This window comes from Vipera ursinii, assembly GCF_947247035.1.
Source record: "Vipera ursinii genome assembly, chromosome: 12".
Taxonomy (NCBI): domain Eukaryota; kingdom Metazoa; phylum Chordata; class Lepidosauria; order Squamata; family Viperidae; genus Vipera; species Vipera ursinii.
Genome location: NC_139525.1, coordinates 10,704,083 through 10,726,059, shown reverse-complemented (window position 1 = coordinate 10,726,059; position 21,977 = coordinate 10,704,083). Strand labels below are relative to the sequence as shown.

At 40.9% G+C, this 21,977-nt stretch overlaps 1 long non-coding RNA gene across 1 annotated transcript; it reads right to left on the bottom strand.

Moving 5' to 3' along the window:
• Positions 1 to 16,252: 16,252 nt before the first annotated feature.
• On the bottom strand, positions 16,253 to 18,852 carry LOC310646055. Its single transcript, XR_014493638.1, has 3 exons — positions 18,783 to 18,852; positions 18,318 to 18,407; positions 16,253 to 17,220 (listed from the first exon to the last, which is right to left on the bottom strand). It is a non-coding gene; the product is annotated as an uncharacterized lncRNA (long non-coding RNA).
• Positions 18,853 to 21,977: the final 3,125 nt, after the last annotated feature.

Here is a 21,977-nt window from a genome sequence, read left to right as displayed (position 1 = left end):
TTTCCCCCTCCCCCAAAGGAAAAGAACTATGACATGGATCAAAGGGAGCCTTGTACACACTCTTGCTTTTTGTTTAGCTCTTCTAATTGTTAGGACGCTGAGCTTGTCGATCAGAAGGTCGGCAGTTTGGCGGGTCGAATCCTGAGTGCTGTGTAACAGTGAGCGCCTGTTACACATCCCAGCTTCTGCCAACCTAGCAGTTCGAAAGCACGTAAAAATGCAAGTAGTAAAATAGGGACCACTACTGTGGGAAGGTAACAGCATTCCGTGCGCCTTGGGCGTCTAGTCATGCCGGCCACATGACCACGGAGACGTCCTCGGACAAGCGCTGGCTCTTCGGCTTTGAAACGGAGATGAGCACCGGCCCCTAGAGTTGGAAACGACCAGCACGCATATGCGGGGGAACCTTTACCTTTTTATAATCAAAGTGAAATTACATTACAAATTTGAAGTTTTAGCCACCAGCACCATGGGATGGACTGACTTAATTTGATCACAGGCTAAGCTTGTAAGCCACCCTGAGTCTTCGGAGAAGGGCGGGATATAAATGGAATTAAAATAATAAAAAAAATAAAAAATAAATGATAGAGGAAGCAACTTCTGTTAGGAAATGTGGAGAAAAAAACCCCCCGGATACTTCCGATATCGGTGGTTAGATCTGTACCACTTCCTACACCTCAGGGCATTTTATACATGTGTGTTCTTATGACAGGCAAACCCATAATCTCTGGTTTATAAATCATCCCAGCCACGTTCACATCCTATGTTAAAATGACAAAAAAATAAAACAAAAATACCCCGCCTTCTAGCTTATTAGCACATACAAATCCAGCCCTTTCTTAGCAAAAGTAACTGCCGCTGTATTCCCCTAATCTACACTTATTTTTAAAAAGCGATTTTAAAATTGCAATTGACATTGCAGTTAGAAGAACAAACACCCGTGACCCAGACAATTGCACAAGTGAGACAAAGTTTAATGAGGCTACCAAAAACCTTTTTTTGCACAACCAATATGTTAAAAGGTTGTATTTGCTGCACTCCGTGCCATGTCCATGCTATCCATGTAGTAAAGAAAAAAAAAGGATGTTGAAACCCTGGAAAGTGTGCAGAGAAGAACAACAAAGGTGATTGGGGGGGGGGGTCTGGAGACTAAACTGTATGGTGAACAGTTGAGGGAGCTAGTTACGGGTCTTAACTAGCGAAGAAAAGGCTTGGGAGAACATGATAACTGTCTTCAAGTACTTGAGGGGCTGTCGCAGAGAAGAGGAGGATTGACTTGTTCTCCAAAGCAGCGTTTCCCAGCTTTAGCCATTTGAAGAAGTGTGGACTTCAACTCCCAGAAATCTGTAGTCAGCAATGGGGTGTTCTGGGAGTTGAAGTCCACACATCTTCAAATGCCTACGGTCGACAAAACCTTGCACTAAGGGAACCATTAAGAATCTATAGTGACCATAAAAAAATCATCATTCTTCCCTAAAAAAGCATCTTTTGATCTCTTCGGATTTGCAAAATTCGCTTTCCAAATTTGAACTCTGCAGGCGCTCTTGCAGCGGACTAAGACCAACTAAGGGGGGGGGGCGAAACGTAGATTCTCTCTCACCTATCTAGCCTTTTTTTAATAATAATAATAATAATAATAATAATAATAATAATAATAATAATAATAAACCTTTATTGTCAAAGTACAACATGTGTATATTGAGATTAGCTAAGCTTCCCCCCCCCGTGCTTTCTCCCCCCAACACACAGTGAATAGACCAGGGGTCTTCAAACTTGGCCCTTTTATGACTTGTGGACTTCAACTCCCAGAATTCCTCAGCCAGCTGGCTGAGGAATTCTGGGAGTTGAAGTCCACAAGTCATAAAAGGGCCAAGTTTGAAGACCCCTGCTCCAAAGCACCAGAGAGCAGGACAAGAAGGAATGGGTAGAAGCTTGTTAAAAGAGAGATTCAGTCTAGAAGTAAGGAGAAATTTTCTGACAGTGAGAACAATGGAATAGCCTGGAGTTGCGGGTGCTCCATGGCTCGAGGGCTTCAAAAATAGACTGGACAACCGTTTGACTGGGATGGTCTAGGTCAGTGATGGCGAACCTTTTAGAGACCGAGTGCCCAAACGGCAACCCAAAACCCACTTATGTATCATCGGGTGCCGGGTGGGCGTGGCCCTTTGGGTGGGCGTGGCTGCAGTGGTCACGGCAGAGTGGGTGGGACTAAAAAATTCAATCAATCAATCCCAACTTTGCGAGATCTTTTATTTTCCCGCGAGAAGTTGAAATTGATTGATTGATTGAATCTTTTTTTTTCCTTGCACACGGCGGCGGAGGCCTAAAGCGAAAAGGTTTTCTAAAACCCAGCTGAAGAGGGCTCTGCGTGCCACCTTTGGCACCCGTGCCATAGGTTCGCCACCACGGGTATAGGTTCTCCTGCTTGAGCAGGGGGCTGGACTAGAAGACCTCCAAGGTCTCTTTCAGCCCTATGGTTCAATGTTCTATTCTGAACTCTCTCCTCCCTTCTTCCCACAGGGCAAATCTGTGCTGGCAATACAATCATAACACGAAGAGTTATTTGCTCATTGCCTTTTCCTGCACATAATTACTGTTAAGATTTCAATGCGTAAATAAATGCATTTGTCACAATATCTTTAACAGACTATACATCAGCTGACCAGCATACAGATTGAGCCTCCATGTGGGCCTTCTGGCTTCGACAAATGTAACTTATACTTTTATGCAAGTTTTAAACAATTGAGGCGTTTCAGTTGACACCGCTGAGGGAAGTGAGTCGATTCCTACGGCTTGTTGCTCGAGTTGTTATTGTAAAGCAGGGGAAAATTTAAACATATCTTCCACCGATTAGTGACATTTAAAGTGTTTGAAAATTGCTCTGCCTAAAAACAACCAAGATTATTTAAAATGAGAGCGAGTAGGCTGCAGTGTTTTTAAAGGTACATAGAGAACAGAGTTCTTCATTCAAATTGGCTCTCCAATAGAAGTAATCCTCCACTAACCACCACGAATGAGCTACAGATTTCTGTCACAAAGTGAGGCAGTTGTTAAGTGAATTTTGCCCCAGTTTATGACCTTTCTTGCCATAGTTGTTAAGTGAATCACTGCAGTTGTTAGGTTAGGAACACGATTGTTAAGTAAATCTGACTTCCCCCTTGACTTTGCTTGCCAGAAGGTCGCAAATAGGGGATCACATGATCCCGGGACGCAGCAACCGTCATAAATATGAGTCAGTTGCCAAGCCTCTGAATTTTTTCAGCACCGTTGTGACTTTGAATGGTCACTAAATGAATTGTTGTAAGTTGAGGACTGTTTGTTATTGAAGCATCCTGGATGACTTTGAGTCTCCTTGTCCAATTTAACAGAGGGAGTTGGTGTGTGTGTGTGTGTGTGTGTGTGTGTGTGTGTGTGTAGATTGGAAAGGAAGAGGGATTGCAGGCTGCAAATCAAATCAAACACTACGAAAGCTGTTACGTGGATTTCTGATTATCATTCATTAGCTGAATTAACTGTGCTTTTCTAATTAATTAATTCTAATTATTTTGAACAAGCCGGCCTGGTCTGATGGGTTTTGGTTTTAATTGTTTTAATATAATTTATTTTTTACATTTGGGCACTAAGGTTTAATTTGTTTTTAATTTTGTATTTTGGTTATTTTGGTATTTATGGCCCTGTTCACCGCCCTGAGTCCTTCGGGAGAAGGGCGGTATACAAATTAAATTAAATAAATAAATTAAATAAATAAAAGAATTATCTCTGTGTAAAAGCCGTTCTAAACAGAAGTGCCAAATATGGCTATATAAAGTGTGTGTATTTCTGCTTAAGATCATCTATGTTAGTGTGTGTGTGTCTGTGTTTGTGTGTGCGTAGGCATGCCCTTATCTTAACATGAAGGATTATTTTGCTTTGTTTCCTTCATTTATTTTTCTTTATAAAGTTTTCAGTGTTTGTTTTTATGCCTTATTTTTTCATTTTATTTTTTTTATTTTAATTCCATTTATATCCCGCCCTTCTCCAAAGACTCAGGGCGGCTTACAAGCTTAGCAGTAGCCTTCATTCTATGTATATGCCTGCTTATTAGGGCTTTCGGGCCCCCCCCAAGCGGCATTATTACAAAGTCAGCTTAATTGCCCCCAACAATCTGGGTCCTCATTTTACCTACCTCGGAAGGATGGAAGGCTGAGTCAACCTTGAGCCTGGTGGGACTCGAACCTGCACTAATTGCAGGCAGCTGGTGTTACTTAAGGAGGCCTTAGCCCACTGCTCCACCAAGGCTCTTAGTGTACCCAGATTATTTAAAAATAAAAATAAAAATGTCATTGAGGAAGAGTGCCATTCAATATACAGTTACTCAAAAACCTTCGAGATTCCTGGGAGCAAAGTTGTTAATGCCACTCTTTGCTTTAAAAAAGAAAGAAAGAAGCCGTGTACTTTTCTGGCTGCTGCGAACGGTTCGTATTAATACTGAAATTAAATCTCTAGGTCTGAGTGATCTTACGCTGAAGGGCTAATATTTGGCAACTCAGAATAACCATCCCCATTTTAAAAGGCTTTACATTAAAAAAAAATAAAAATCCGAAGGTTTAACAGCATGCTTAGTTCCACACTGGATCTGGTGGTAGAGATGATTAGAAGGTCTGTCTGTCAAAGACGCAAAGCGTTACTTGTTACTTGAACAGGTGGCTGGAGTAGGGAGAAGAGAAAATTGTTCATCTGCTGCACGTGGGTTGGACGTTGGATTAAATGACTTACAAAACATCCTGGAAGAAACAGAGGCAGTGTTTTCTCTCTCTCTCTCCCTCCTTCCCACCCTTCCTCTTTCTTTTTCTCTTTCTTTCCTTTATGTGTGTTTCTCTCTTTCTCTCTCTCTCTCTCTCTCTCTCTCCCTTTTTCTTTCTCGGTTTTTCTCTCTCTCTCTTTCTCTTTCTCTCTCCCTTTCTCTGTTTTTCTCTCTTTCCCTGTTACTCACTCTCTGTTTCTCTCTCTCTCTCTCTCTCTCTCTCTCTCTCTCTCTCTCTCTCTCTCTCTCTCTCTCTCTCTCTCTCTCTCTCTCTCTTGCTCAATCCCTGCCACTTTCTTGGGAAGATTTTGGAAGCGGTTCATGTTGCCTCCTTCTTCGCAGGGCTGAAAGAGAGGGACTGGCCCAAGATGAGCCAGTTGGCTTCCTGCTCAAGGTGGGAGTAACGTGGAACTCCTGGTCTCTCAGTTACTACACCAAACTCCTAGCACCTAGAAACAGGCTTAGACGTGATTTCTGGTACTTGATTAGAATAGCAGAGCTCCACGGAGAAATTGTCCCTGAAGCTGAGTTTTTCTCCTAATAAGCCTAAAAGTCTGTTAATACCTTCAGATGATCATGGAGGGTGATAGAAAACGAAATGACCAGAAGAAGAAGCTGCTGGGACTGTTAATTATCAATTATCCCTCCCCCCCACCTTCTTTTTGTAAGGTTGGCAAGAAGGAAGGAACAATCTGGTCCACCACATGGCTCAGGAGACGATTCATTCCCTCTCTTTGTTCAAAGTCGGTGCTCGTATTTGTAAATCTGGGTACAAACTACCAGGCTGTTGTAGTGTTGTTGATCTGAATATATTGGGAAGAACTACATGTTTTATTCAACTAACATTAAGGCATCGTAACACTGCTATAGGGTTCCAGATTGTGGGTGTTAAGAATTGCACAGACATACACAGCCATATTGTGAATGGCGAGATTTATTTATTTTTTTTCTTTTGTAAGAGACAGCATAGTGATTTTAATAGAGGGCAGAACAATAGCGTGTAGTCTAGTTCGAATGTATACATATGCATATTGGGGGGGGGGAAGAATCCTGCTAGTTTACAAGACAGATGGCATAGGAAGTTGTCTTGACCGAAAAAAAATAAAAAATAAATAAAATGCTAATAATGAAATACAATAATAATTAAAATTAACTAATTAATTAAAAAGAAAAAAACAAGTGAACAAAAAACTCAAAGGACAGACTTGATGGACCACTGGGTCTTTCCCCCCCCCCCTTTGGTTTTCTATGTTTCTATGTCGCTACTCACTGTTAAGTGCCAGGGAAATCAGGAACTGCAGGCAGTTCCAAATGGATAGAAAGATTTATTGCAAACTTGAGCTCTCTACTACAAGAATCTGAACTATTAACGGTCAAAGCAAGTTGGTGGTAGATAAGAGTCACAGGAATTCAAAGTGGGCTGGATGTAGATCTCTTGTGGGCTCAAAAGGACTCAAGACTTGTGACGCGTTTGACCCCTCCTTCAGGCTCAGCCTGTTCATCTCCTACATCCACACCAGGACTGGAGGTAACAGCCAGCAAAAAATAATCAAGCAGTTGAATCTCATAGCCTTGACTGATGCCTTTTTGGTCCAAGACTGCAGGACATTAGTTTTTAAAAATATAAAAAGAACATTTTCTTTAGATTCCATGAGCAAAAGCTTTGGCTGCCAGAGCTGAGAAACCAGACAGATTTCTCCAACTAACCATGATTTCACAGCTTCCATTCATATACATAATTTACTGCCGTCGCATTTCTTTTTAATCACGAAGACCACTTTCAAATGTTCTGCTCAGCTCCCCAAGAGGCTCAATCGGATTCATCAATTCTTTATTTGGGCTACACTTCTTAGCTGCCTCAGCTTTGCTCTTCATGATGTCACCAGTTAATGGACATTTAATCCTTCCTTCAAATCTCCGGCTCTCACATTGATTTACAGTCATAGGACTTTCTACCCAGAATTCTCATTAATGCTCCATTTCCAGAATCTGTTCTTTTCCAATAAACCATTTAAGAACTTTTAAGCATGTGGTTTTCCCCGGATTCTGTGCTAAATGGATCTTAAATACATACAGAAAGTTAAATACGTTTTGTATGGGAAAACTCGTATGGAAAAACTATTAACAATATTGTGTAGCGACAAAGAAATCTTAATTTAAAGGGGGATTTTTAATGGAGGTCTTAATGGGCATTGGTAGGCAGCTGGGGTCAGTCCTCTAGAGGGTTGAAATAGATCAGCAAGTGTTTCTGACTCTGATCATTCCTCATCATCAATTATTATTGAAAGGCACTCCCCCTAAAAGTGCAATCCTATGCAGGACACACATATAGAATAACACAATTGAAAGAGACCTTGGAGGCCATCTAGTCCAACCCCCTACTCAAGCAGGACAGTCTGTACCATTTATTTATTTATTTATTTAGTTAGTTAGTTTTCTATACTGCCCTATTCCCAAAGGACTCAGGGCGGTTTACAGGGCAGCATATAAAAGACAATATAAAAAGATAATATAAAATTAAAATGAATTAAATTAATTAAAGCCCAACAATTAAAACAATATAAAAAAGCTAAAACCCCTTCAGTCCAGGCCTGATAGATCAAAAAGCCAGGTTTCAGACAAATGGCTGTTCAGTCTCTTCTTGAAAGCCTCCAGTGATGGGGCACCCACAACTTCTGGAGGCAAGTCTTTCTACAAGTTGATTGTTCTCATTGTTAGGAAATTTCTCCTTAGTTCTAGGTTGCTTCTCTCCTTGATAAGTTTCCATCCATTGTTTCTTATTTTGCCTTCTGGTACCTTGGAAAATAGGTTGACCGGGGCCCCCCTCCCTTCTTTGTGGCAGCCCCTTAAATATGGGAACAATGTAATCATATGTCCCCTTGTCCTTCTTTTCACTAGACTAGGCATACCCAATTCCTGCAACCGTTCTTCATATGTTTAGCCTCCAGCCCCCTAATCATCTTTGTTGCTCTTCTCTGCACTCTTTCCAGAGTCTCAACATCATTTTTTTATATTGTGGTGACCAAAACTGGATGCAGTATTCCAAGTGTGGCCGTACTAAGGCTTTGTAAAGTGGTACTAATACTTCACATGTTCTTGATTCTATCCCTCTATTAATGAAGCCTGTATTCAATAGTATTTGAATGGACAAATCTGAAATTAAAAGAGGCCTTTTGAAGGATAACCCTGCACAAAAACAAATGCTGAATTAAGATGGGCTTTAGGTCATGTCAAGCAAGCATTTCCCTATGTCTTAACTCTTATTGGCCCACAATAAGTGTTACACCACAAGTATTGGGGTTAGGGGATATATGGGCAACCTAGGACAGAGATAAATGAACTGTGACTAAAGAATGCTTTTGTTGGGAAATGCCCAACTAAACGGAGAAGGAATCAAGTGGGGAATTAGCCTCGAATCATTGCACAGCCACAAGAGACCTAGGATTGACCCCCACTTCCCTTAAGGTCCATGGAACCTTATCTATTTTTCACAATGGAAGACAAGCAGTCTGGGAAGATTCCTGTATTATAGGCAATTAAGGTGCATGGAACCTTATCTATCTGTTCCCAATGGAAGGCAAACAGTCTGGGAAGATTCCTGTATTATAGGCAAAATACAAGAAAGTAGTTGGTGCGAACTCTACAGGTGTGGATCGGGTTGCTTGGGTGTGGCAGCTTTTCAACTCTGGGAAAAAAGTAGAGTCTAGGAAACATTGGATCTTCATTAGGGCTGTAAATTGCTTTGGATTCATAGCCAAAATGTACTTAAAGTACATTTAACTCCTTAAAGTAACCATGTCTTTTTCATGATCTTATGTATGTCCATTGCAGCACTTCATGATTCTGGGGGGGGGAAAGCTTTAATTGACTGAACCTTGGTGCCCTAGGTATGCTTCCACACAATCCTAACAGTTTTTTTGGAATCCTATCCAAAATGCCACACAACCCTCATCTACGTATGATAAGCCAGGCTATTAACCAGGTAGTCTAGTCCTAGCTGGCAACAGTTCTGTAAGGTTTCATGCCAAACGTTATGATGATAAATGCACACCAAGGCCAAGTGGTAGAGTGGGTGGCTGATAATTAAAAGGAGCCGAGCCCCCATAGAGAGAAATTATATTCCTTATTCTTATGCTGCCACCCTGAAAACAAAATGGCTTTTATGAATCTAGCATCTGCAATCCATCGTTGGCACCAGTAAAGACTTCATCTCAATGTTAATGACTACATTGGAAGAGAGATCTTACTCAAGACTGCAAACAGGTCAAGAAAGTGTCATTGTTCCACTGTCTTCTGGGTCTTGCAAGTTTTCAAAAATCAGCTTTAGTACTTAGCATGCTGGTACCCATCTAGATTTGCACGCACCTTTTTAATAGCAACACTCCTGAGTCTGTGAAAATCTTTTTTTCTGTCCATGAATTCAACTGCAATCTAAATTATTGCCTATGGGTTGTTGTTTTTATTATTATTATTAAAGAGTTTTAGAAAATTTTTTTACAATACATATCCCCAAAACCCACCCACCCCAAACCACCCCCTTCCCCCCCACTTCCCAGAGCTGAATACAGGGTTATAGATATAATAATCATATTCTAACTAAAATTATCCATTATATAATTAACCAAATTCATAATGTGCTTTAACTCCCCTTTAACATAGATACATTCAAATTATTAAAAACATAATAATAATAACTCAAACAAAAATATAATCAATACTAATACTAAAATTAATAACAATATCCTTCTAAAATCTACTCATAAGCTAAGTGGAACTTTTTAGTCCCATATTTATTCTGAATATAATCTATCCATCTTCTTCAAACTGAAATATATCTTTCTTGTGAATGATCCTTCAAATAAGCAGAAATCTTAGACATTTAGCAACAGAAATTTGGGACACAGTTGTGGCGGCAAACTGAGCACTGCCTGAATTGTTTTTTAACTGCAATTCAGGCAATGCTCAGTTTGCCGCCACAACTGTGCCCCAAATTTCTGTTGCTAAGCAAGGTAATTATAAGGTGAATTTTGTCCCACTTTACAACCTTCCTTGCCACCATTGTTAGGCGAGTCGCGGCAGTTGTTAACTTAGTGGCACAGCTGTTAAGCGAATCTGGCATCCCCGTTGACTTGGCTTGTCAGAAGGCTGCAAAAAAAGGGATCATTTCAATGTTTATTAGTACAGGCCAGTTGCCGAGCATCCAAATTTTGATCATGTGACCATGGGGGAAATGCTGGAATAGCCGTAAGGGTGAAAAACGGTCGTAAGTGGCTTTTTTTTCAGCGTTGTCGTAACAAACAGTAAACGAACGGTTGTGAGTAGAGGGCTACCTGGCTTATACAAATCACTGGTCCTACATTGTGAGTATGGATCTTGCCTCTTGAATGCCGCTGACTTTCAGCTGCATTTCCATCATTTCTAGAGCAAATAACTTTGCTGAAGATTTTAGTAAAACTTTGTCCTACAATATTTTTAGGGAGGGAGGGGAGGGGAGAGGGCTGCTTGCAAGATTTCTATTTTAAGAACAATAGCTTGGCAATTTCTATCAATCTTCCCATCTTAGTCATACCTTGATAACAGGCTAATCTCAGCTCCTTTGCATCCTTTTCTTGTTCACCCTGAATAGTACTTTCAATAAAACATTACACAAGCGTGGAAAACAATTAAATGCCATTGGAACAATCTGTTCAGACAAAGTTGGGTATAAGAGCGGAGCTCACTAGCAAGATAGCATCGGCCCTGAGTGTTTCCAAACTTGTTCATCCTAGATTCCCATACCTACCCAGTTTATAGCTCTTCGTTGCTATTTTATTTTATTTTATATTGCTCTTCCTTCTGAGGAAGGAGCCTACGGGAATACACACCCACCCAAAATACAAAACAATTAAATAAAAGCTGTTAGGAACAGAATAAATTCCATAAAACAAGGCAATTAAACAATGGGTATAAAACCATTTAAGAGGCTGCCTAGCCCAGAGGGTGTTGCAAAAGCAGTAATTGGTTTTTTTTTAAAAAAAGCAAAACAGGGCGGGATCCATTGTAATCCCCCGGGAGGAAGTTCTGTTGGTGGCTACTTCGCTCTGAAGTGGATCTCAAGGTAAGACAATCAGTGGAGGCTTCCAGGTTAATCTTAGCAGAAGCAGGAACCCTGGTGGTGCAGTGATTAAACTGCAGTATTGTAGGCAAACTCTGCCCACAGCCTGGAGTTCAATCCTGATGGGGCTAAAGGTTGACTCAGCCCTTCCATCCATCTAAGGTTGGTAAAATGCAGACCCAGATTGTTGGGAACAACATGCAAATAATGCTTCCATTGTAAACCACCAACAGAGTGATGTAAAGCACTACGAAGCAGTATTTCTGTGAAAATTCTCAGCCATCCAGGTCATGGTTGTCCCAAACGTGCTTCCCCCCCCCCTTTCACGGTCCTTTCAGCAGTTCCAAGAAGGCTCCACACCCATTTACATCACTCAGGTGACCCTGTGGACACAGACAAACCTCCAAGTGGCCTCAGTGACTCTCTAAAAGAATGCAAGTGACCAGCTATTTGCAAGGAATATAAATCCTTCCATTCCACACCATCCAATCAGAGCTGAAGAAGCTTCTTGGATGAGAAGCAAAATGTCTTCAAGGAAAAATCAACGTCCAGTTGCCTCTTGAAAAAGCACTTTTGGGATATAAAGCAGTATATAAGCCTGAATGTGATTGTTATTGCCATTTAAGGATTTGGGGCCAAATAAAGGTTTATCCTTGAAGGCCATTGAGTACTTAGAGACTAATGTCAACCCCTGGAATTGAGTCCAGCAGCAATCTTATAGGGTTCCCTTTGATCACCCCACTTCACAATCGGGCAGTTCCAATTTTGACTTCCAGACCCACAGTACTGTAAAAGGTAGTGCGCAGCATAGAGCACATTTTTTTTCAAGAATGGGATAAAATATATAACAAAGAACACAAATTGTCTGGGACACTACCCATCCTCTTCACAACCTGTTTTCCTTGTTACCTTCTGGGAGGAGGCTCTGAAGCAGAACATCCAGATTCAGCTACAGTTTCGTTCCATACATTATAAACCTTGTGAACTCTCAAGCTTCTTCCTTCCGTTATATATTCAAGATGGACAGTGTTTAATATTCATATGTTATGTATATATAGGGGTGTAGGTCTATACATACGTTGTATATAGTATGTATATGTTGTATATAGTATGTTTAGGTGTGTGTCATGTATGTGTTCACTTTGAGAGCAAGGAACTAAATTTCATTTTTGATGTGTGTTGTTGTGCCCACAGTAAAAAATGACAATAAAGATTATCTCATCTCATCTCATCTCACCTTACCTTACCTTACCTCATCCCATCCCATCCCATCCCATCCCATCCCATCCCATCTCATCTCATCTCATCTCATCTCATCTCATCTCATCTCATCTCATCTTATCATCTTATCTTGCATTAATCTTGTAGATTGCATTATACCTGCAAGGTATTTTACCATAAGATATCTATGAAATTGCAATAGCAAATACATTAACTTCCTAGATATAAATGTGTATGTTACATACTATAAGATGCATACTATAAAACAGCAATTGGGTTAAATGCTAAGAGATATAAATGAATGACGCTACAATTCTAAAATCGATGAGACGCTACAAAATTTATTGTCCTAACATAATTTTAGGAATAACATGAAGCAATCTGGCCTTAGCTCTAACCCAAGCAATAAAAGGGTGTTTTTGACTAGGGGTGACATGATAGCAGTCTTCCGATATTTGAGGGGTTGCCACAGAGAAGAGGAGGTCAACCAATTTTCCAAAGCATCTGAAGGCAGAAGTAATGGGAGTAAACTAGTGGTGGGATTCAAACATGTGAACAACCGGTTCTCTGTGTGGTGCTTCTGGATGTCCATTCTGGGCCTGGGAAACAAAAAATTAGCTACCGGTTCTGCCGAAGTAGTGTGAACTGGCTGAATCCCACCACTGGAGAAAGCTCTTTAAAGAGAAATTCAACCCAGAATTAAGGAGAAATTTCCTGTCAGTGAGTACAATTAATCAATGGAATGGCTTGATTTCCAGAAGTTGTGGGTATTCCATCAGTAGAGGGTTTCAAGAAGAGTTGGACAGCCATTCATCTGGAATGGTACAGGGTTTTCTGATTAAGCAAAGGATTGGACCAGAAGACCTACAAGATCTCTTCCAACTCTGTTATTCTTCAATTCTGTAAAGCTTTTAGAAACCAAATGAACTAACATTGATCCTGAATATATAAATTGTCCACTATTATGCCACCAACCTGGAAATCAAGAGGCTAAGAATAAGAGCAATAATCCTTCCATTGGCTCCTCAAATCTCAGTCTGCAATTCATTCCATGTGGATCAATATTGAAGAACAACAAGAGAACATTTTTCTTTCAACACTAATATCAGTCTTTCAGCCGATCACAGTGATGAAGCCGGTGTACACCTGGGGATCTATGTTCTATAAGCTGATCTTGTTTCAAATTAAGAGTGAACATTGTGTCAAATCTATGTCTTGTGCTGAAACTGAATACACAAAAGACGTACCATTCATCTCCTTCCTGTTCTGCGTTCTCAGAAAGGCATCCATAAGACGTGGGCAAGGTGAACAAAGGATGACCCATCTTTGATAATGTCAGTGCGCAATCACTACAACTAATATATGTGTCAGACAACTGGGGGGGGGGGACAAACCAATTTTGAGTAATGATGTCAACACACTGTGCTATGAGCAGACTTGAGCCAACATGGTCTGGGATTTTGAAGCTAACTTGGATGAGGTCCAGTTAAAACCTGGATGGTTCACCCTATCTGCTTGGACAGAAAACAAAAAAGTAAAGGCAATGGCACATCACTCCCAAGAAAACTGTGTAGATGTATTTATGAATTCACCAAAAGTACAGCTTAACTTAAAAGTGACTACTTAACTTAGAGGCCACATCCAAAATAGCAATTACTTTGGCAGTGTATTTTTAAATAATGGCTTTTATGCAGCTATGTGAATCACAGTTGATATAATTGTATTCCTCCCACTGCTGCGAATTGTTTAAAGCTCAGAAACTATACATCCAGTAAAAGTGAAAGGCAAACAGGCAATTCCTGATTCTTTTCAACACTTTTAATTAGTTGCCCTAAACTGGAAATGCTACAGGCGCAAGAGAGAAAAAGAAATTAATAAAGACAGCCAGTTTTGACAGTTCACAGGCTTCCTTCTTAATGAAAGCAGGAAAGTGCTAAATAATCATCTTGCAGGTTGCTACATGCTACTGCTTTTTCTTGACTATCCAGTTTGAACCCTACTCTGTGTAGTTGAAGGGAATAACCTGAGAAATATTCTTTAATTCCTCTTTCCTTTTTAAACCGAGCTTCATGGATTGGGGGGGGGGGAGGACAATGAAATCTTATACTGTCCTTCCCAAATATCATCTGAAACCTAGCATATTATGAATTTTGCAGGACAGGGGAAAAAATGAGCATTAAACAGCACTGCAAATGAGGACACATGCTGGAGGGGTATATTTAGATTAACAGGTATATATTTATAAATGATCAATGTCTTTACAGTGTGTTGCTCAGAGCAGCTTACAGTTAGAAATGGAAAAGATTGCCAACAATGAATTAAAGCAGCATCTGTCAAAATAAGCCTTTTAAGGTATGCAAGACCATCCATCCCAATAGGTTTTTTTTTCCCCCCTTTTGACGTTAGATGTAGAATTCTGGCTCCAGGAGAAATCTAACCTTAGAAACCCAACTTGTCCACTCCCTGGCAACCGATGATTTCCAAAGCCAACAAAGAATGTTTCCTGAAATTTTAGGAAGGGAAACATCAAGGTGGAGATACCCCTGAAAGTTTGAAGCCCCTCCTGCCATTCTGTTCCATGTTTACAAGTTAGAAGGCATTGATGAGTCATTTGCTTGGTCTCAAAGATTTTTCTCCAGTTGCTTACAATGGAAGGGAAACACGACCAGTAAACAATCAAGGACATAGTTAACAATATTCAGGGCTTTTTTTCCTCATTGAATGCTCAGAACGGAGTTCCCGGCACCTTTTTTGGATGGAACCTTGTAGGGTAGGCAAGGCGGGTTGTAGGACATGTGTGAGTTCCGGCACCTTTTTCTTTTACAAAAAAAAAGCACTGACAATATTAATTATGGAAAGAATTGACAATGGCAAGCCTTCTCATCTGCGTCATGCCACATGGCAGAAAGGAAGTGTTGTTTTTTTTTAAAAAAAATCAGGAATGCTAGAAAGGGGGATTTAAAAGATTGGGTGGCATAATACAAGTGGCTCAGGCATCATCCACTTCATTTCCAAAGATGGAAGCACTAAGGAAGAGACATAAATGGTATGTAAAGCAACAGCCATCTTCGCAACAGGAGCATCTTCAAGGACAATGTCAAAAAAAAAGTCAAGATGATAGCCTCAATTCCATGGTGAGGGTCTCCATTTCACTCTGTTGCCTTCCTCTGCAGATGTTCTTCCATCCCATGAAATTCTGGTTCTTCTTCAATAGAAAAGCCATCATAATTTTGTAATCAAAAGGTCCAGATGTCTAAACCAAGAGTCCCGTAGCAAAGAACGGTCTTTCCTCATCAAACAGAGAAAGGTGATCAGCAAAAAAGTTAGTCTTGAACTATAAAGTTAATTAGTCTGGCTTCACACACAAACTGGACTCCTAGAATGAAGATCACCACAGTTTTATTTTTCCAGAACAATCTTGAGAGCAGGACTTTTCGCTTTTTGGCAACTGCTCTCAGCTAAAGTTGTCACTTTCAAGAAGTCCTTCCTGCAATTTTCTCCCTGCTTCAATCAAATAAATTTCACCGGATGCCTTGAAGGTTTAGCATGCGAAGAAAACCCACTTTTGTTTATTCATCTTCTTTAAATACTTTATGATTTATGAACATCTCCACACGCCACAGTTTGGTCCCCCTCCCCACCCTCTTCAAATTAAAGGCTTCTGCTTTCTAATCCTTTCTTTGTTAAGCCCTGGATTGTTATGAGTGTCCTATATGGAGCAAGAACAAATAATGTAAAACGGCACATGGAAGATAGAGGAACAAGCTGTGTTCCTAGCTGGGCCTGCACAGAAGAGATAATCGAGATCCAGTAATAATGGGCCAGCCAGCTTCAGTGCAAAAAGGAGATAAAAAAATTGAGCAGACTGGGACAAGCCTGAGATAGCTGCCTCCAGTCACCTGTTTTCTTTGAAAGCTTAGTGTTACAAGAGAGCATTAACATCACTGCTAATAATAATGTTCTTTTGAATGACAGTTTGTTGATTTACACGGGGGGGCCTTAAGACAATTGTTGTCTTCCATTTTTTATGGCCTTCTTGGGAAGTTTATAGCAACAAAACGTAGAGGTAGATCAAATATAGGCTCTCCTATTCTTCAATTGCAAAACAATGGTAAGGGAAGGGGAAGGGAGGGGTGGAGAGGGGAGAAGAAGAGTAGAGTAGAGTAGAGTAGAGTAGAGTAGAGTAGAGTAGAAGAGAAGAGAAGGGAAGGGAAGAGAAGAGAAGAGAAGAGAAGAGAAGAGAAGAGAAGAGAAGAGAAGAGAAGAGAAGAGAAGAGAAGAGAAGAGAAGAGAAGAGAAGAGAAGAGAAGAGAAGAAGCTTGGTTGGGGTGAAATGAAATGAAATGAAATGAAATGAAATCTGAAACTAAGGACAAAACTGGACTAGTTTTATATTGTATGTTTAACCATTGGATACACTCTGCAGATTGGATTCTGCACAAGATGGGATGAATATGTTGAATGGCTGTTCATTGATGGATGACTGCATAGAGTGCTTGACAAGACTAGGTTGGTTGGCAACCCAGAAAACAAGGTGATAAAAGGGGCTCACTTTCCAAAATGGATCTAACTCAGCCAACTTATGTTCAAGTCTGGGCTAATTTTGTGGAACAGAAGAGCTATTCAGAGGTCCCGTTACAGTAAGGCTCTGTTTTTAGCCTTTGTTCAGAGTCAGATTAAAAGCTCCTTGCAAAAAATAATAATAATACCAGTAGCTTAAAATGGCATTACGTGTCATGCATAGGACACTGCGAAGCATGTAAGGCTGTCACAGGTGTGTTCATGTAAGTAAGTAACACAGAGAAATAAAGATGGAAATCAACTGTCCAGGATTCCAACTGTGGAATGGGTGGATTTATTTGACAGCTTGGGAAAAAGTGGGTGAGTTGCAGCTTTGAGAGGCCCAGATTAAACAGCATTCTGAGTCAACTGGCCTTTTTCAGCATGGGAAAGTGAGCAATAGATGAGGTCAGCTTGTATTTTATTGTGCAGTCTGGATGGCCAATGATCACAAGGCAGAGAGAGACACAGAGAAAACAACATTTAACAACAGGGGTCACCGAACACCGAGCTCCCTCAGGTTAGTCATCAGCCATCATCAGTAACGGAGTTTAAATATGCTCTGGATAAACACATGGTCCACCATCCGGCAAAAAAAAAATCAAAATAAAAAAGGAAATAAAAATTAAAATGATTAATTAAAAAGAAAACAGAATTCGAATACACTCAAAGGGCAGACTCGATGGACATCTAGGTCTTTTTCTCTTATTAGTTTATTATGTTTCTAATGTTTCCATTCAAACTTCGTCTACACGAAGGTAGGTCTAAACACAATCTAGAAATCCTTACTTCCCATTTCCCATTCATCATCTCTCCAGGGTGAAGACATCTTCCAAAAATGTTCTCCCATAGCTGGGACAAAAGGAAGTAGCAATACCAATAGACTTATATACTGCTCCGCAGTGCTTGATAGCATTCTCTGGGTGGCTTACAATGTCGGCATGTTGACCCCAACAATCTGGGTCCTCATTTTACTGACCTCAGAAGGATGGAAGACTAAGTCAGTCTAGAGCCGACCAGGATCAAACTCCTGGCTGTGGGCAGAGTTGGCCTGCAATGATGCATCCTAACCACTGCACCACCATGGATTCTATTCTATTCTGTTCTGTTCTGTTCTGTTCTGTTCTGTTCTGTTCTGCTCTGCTCTGCTCTACTCTAGACCTATAAGAAATCCCAAGATTGAAAGCCAGATTGGAAAGACGGTCAAAGAATCTTGAAAGAAGGCAAAAGGTCAACAATTTTTGCACAGCTGCAAAATCAAAACAAAACAACAAAACCTTCTTGTGATGTCCTTGAAGTTGAGTTAATTTCCCTTGACCATTCATCATAGGGTTTAGCCTCTGGGCCCCTTACCATCTTTGTGGCTCTTTTCTGTTCTCTTTCTAGGAACTCGGCATCTTTTTAGACTACACATGGCTACACACACACACACACACACACACACACACACACTTGCGTGCGGGCACATCGGGAAGCAGGAACCCATTTGGAAACAGAAAGCATGTAGTACGGCGCAGTCATTTTAACAAACCACCAGGTTTGCAATTTTGTTAGTTGATCTGTATTAACAAGCAGACTACTTCGCTCTGAGTCACCTTATAAGGAAAATGGGAGGCATAACATTTCAATAATAAATAAATGCAAATATTTCACAGATACCTTCATTTGCTGTACACCCTATGTACACCCATGTGCTTGAGCTTCCTCCCAAAAATAAAAATCCAGGTGAAAATTCTCTTTAGTCAGCTTCTGGGAATTAAATAAATGCATCTGTGAGGCTTTCTTGGCAAAAGAATGGAATTTTTTTGGCTTCTCCATCCAGCCTATCATCATGGGTTTTTAGGGTGGTTTCCCATCAAAGCACCAATCAGACTTACTCCTATCTAAGAGTGTTTCCTTCCTTCCTTCTTTCCTTCCTTCCTTCCTTCCTTCCTTCCTTCCTTCCTTCCTTCCTTCCTTCCCTCTCTCTCTCTCTCTCTCTCTCTCTCTCTCTCTCTCTCTCTCTCTCTCTTTCTTTCCTCTCTCAATCTGGTCAGCTAGATGCTGCCCTCTGCTGACTGACATAAAATATTCACAATTAAAACAGAACCCCCCCCCCAAAATGAAGCATTACAGAATACACACTCCTCAAGCCACTGCAAGCTGTCCCAAAGAGCAGATGAACAAAATCAAATATGTTTGGCCTAAACATATTGTTTGCTGCCACAGTGGACATCGAGTAGACAGAGACCAAGCAAGATGCTGAAAGGTTAGAAGTCTTATGTTAGATCACAATAGTAAAGCAATTTTTTTTCTCATGTAGATTCAGGTGTCCTTCAATGGGAAATGAAACTAAGGGTTGGTATGTGGACAGATTTCTTTGTTTAAACTAAAAAGTTGGTCAGTTTTAGTAATTGGATATCTTTTTTCTACAGGAGGTGAATGTGTGGTTCCAAACAAATAGCATCCAAACAAAACACTCTAGAATATGAATTAAACATTTGCTAAACTACCAGAGACCACTCTGCTCCAGAGACGATTTGCAAAAGACAGAACAAGGAACTATAAGAAAATTAAAATGAAAAGGCCAATGTCTCTCTTTGCGCGTGTGTTTAAAGTCTCTCTGGAATAAATTATCATATCTGGGGGGGCACTGCACTTGCCCCACCTTCTTGAGAAAGTGCTTGAGACATGACTCGGACTGGAAGAAAAGGAAGAAAGTGTAGATGGAGACACAATCCAGACAAGCTTGCTGAACCCAAAAGGCATCACACTAAACAGCTTGTAGCCAATCCCTCTTGTGGTTGGGTTGTTGGGTCCATGTCGAGGCCTTTGCAGGATGGGAGGGAGCCCCAAATAATGAGAGTCCCCTTCTTGAAAGGGGCTTTGGATGTTGACCTGACAACAGACCTCCCTAGACATAGACATTCTCTCTTCCTGGAGGTATCTGTGAACCCTACATGAAGTTGTGTTTCAAAAACGAGTCGGAAGAGTCTTCGGCCTGAGCTAACTGGGGCCAGAATGGTAAATATGACTATGTTTTCGTCAATCTCTTGTTGGATAAGACATCAAATCTGATAAATATTTCCAAGACCAATGTAGTCATTTGCAAAAAAAGGAGCCAAGGCAGCCAATAAAATGGACGGTGCTCTTCATTATTCTACAGATGTAGAGGCCATGTCATTGATTTTTTTTTAAAAAAATCTGCTAATCAATATTAAAATAATTGTAAAAATTCTCCTAAAAGTGAATATTGTGTAGTGGGTTGTGGACCGCATGGCAATGAAGAGGCAGATGAGTACCGCATGCCAGCTCTTTATTTGTGGTAGGCACGTACTGGACAAAGGGGGTTAGCTGGACCCCTTATATACTTAGCTAGGTGATGCTCTGGCCAATCCATCCATCCGTATCTCCCACCGAAACCCTTTCAGCCAATCCAACCACAGCACAGCGCCCCCTGGTGGTACCTGCAGAGCTGCTGCTCACACCCCATACATAACAGTGAAGGACTAGCCAATTTAATTCCACAGTAAAGTTTTATTTTCTATTTTCCAGAGCACAGAAGGGATAAGAAACAGAGGATGGAAAATCATCAAGGAGAGAACCAACATAGAACTAAGAAGAATTTTCCTGCCAGTGAAGAAAATTAACCAGTGGAATGACTCCCCTTCAGAGGTTGTGGGTCTTCCATCACAGGAGGCTTTTAAGAAGAGATTGGATAGTTATTGTCCATAATGGCATAGAGCCGTGATGGCGAACCTATGGCACAGGTGCCAAAGGTGGCATGCAGAGCCCTCTCTGTGGGCACACACCATTGCCCCAGTCCTAGGCCTTCAGCTGGGTTTTATAAAACCTTTTCGCTTTAGGCCTCCGCCACTGTGTGCAAGAAAAAAGGTTCAATCAATCAATTTCAACTTCTCGCGGGGGAAAAAAAAGATCTTGCAAAGTTGGAATCGATGGATTGAACTTTTTAGTCCCACCCAGTCTGCCGTTACCACTGCAGTCATGCCCACCCAATGGGCCACGCCCACCCAAAGGGCCATGCCCACCCGGCACCCGACAATACATAAGTGGGTTTTGGGTTGCAGTTTGGGCACTCGGTCTCTAAAAGGTTCGCCATCACTGGTATAGGGTCTCCTGCTTGAGGAGGAGGTTGGACTAGAAGACCTCAAAGATCCCTTCCAACTCTGTTATTCTGTTATTAAAGTTAGGGGTGAACTTCTGGAAAGTTCCATGCCCATCGTTGGCTTAGGACATACAGATCTGGGCCATCATCTATCCAAATGATGGTGGCACCTGGAACAAGAGAGCAATGCTGAGCTTGAAGCGAAGAGATGTATCCTTCTCAATCTCCCTTTCCTACACTGGCAGTGGACTCTGTTAGGCATATGGTGTTAGCCTACAATGTTGGGTTGAAAATATATTAACCATAATGCTATGTCTTTAAGAAGTTAATTGGCCAATGGGTGTGTAAGTGTTCTCATGGCCATAAGAGGAAGCTAGGAACGTAGCTTCTCTCTCTCTCTGAATTCACTGATCTCTACTGTTACTGTTTTTGCTCTACTGTTGGTTTACTACTGTTGTAACCTGAACTGTGTATTGACCTCTGGACCGGTAAGAAGACTTTGTATTTTGGATTACTACTTGGACTGTTGCTATTGTTTATGACCTGGACTGTTTATTTTTTGACTGTGCATTTTTGTTCTTACACCACCTCAAAAGTAAACTACTTTTTGTTTTTATAACTCAGTGTATTCTTGTGTGACTTTTACTGCTCTCAGTACCATTCCTTGTCTGTGCAACTCTTTGGTAGCACAAGGAGACCCTGCACAACAAATTCCTTAACAGACTCTTCCTTAAAATCTGACAATAAGATTGTGTATCTGATTACAATACATTTACTTACGCGAAGGAGAGGACGTACAGTACAACACTGATTTCTGCCTTCAGATGTTCCTGCCCAAGAGGGGGCCTGAAATGGTTGCTTTGTTCTAAGTAATGATCCCAAGATTGGCTGCTCTTTGGGTCTAAGAACTAAAAACATTAACAGCTTGGAGGTCAAAAAGACGATTTTCTATGAATCTGATCATCCAGTAACTCAGCAGGTTCACTAAAACATGTGACCAGATTGGATTGTCTGAGTCATCTACTATTTTGCATTTGCTCTACGGATCCCCTTCTTGTGGTGTCTTTATTTTTCTGGTTTGTGACACATTGTGATTATTAAACATTGAGTGGGTGATGTTCCTGTTTCATAGCAAGTTGACAGAGTTCCTAGTCTCAGTTTGCATTGTACATCTTGGCTGGGAAACAAAAAGTTAATGGACTCACAGCATGCTC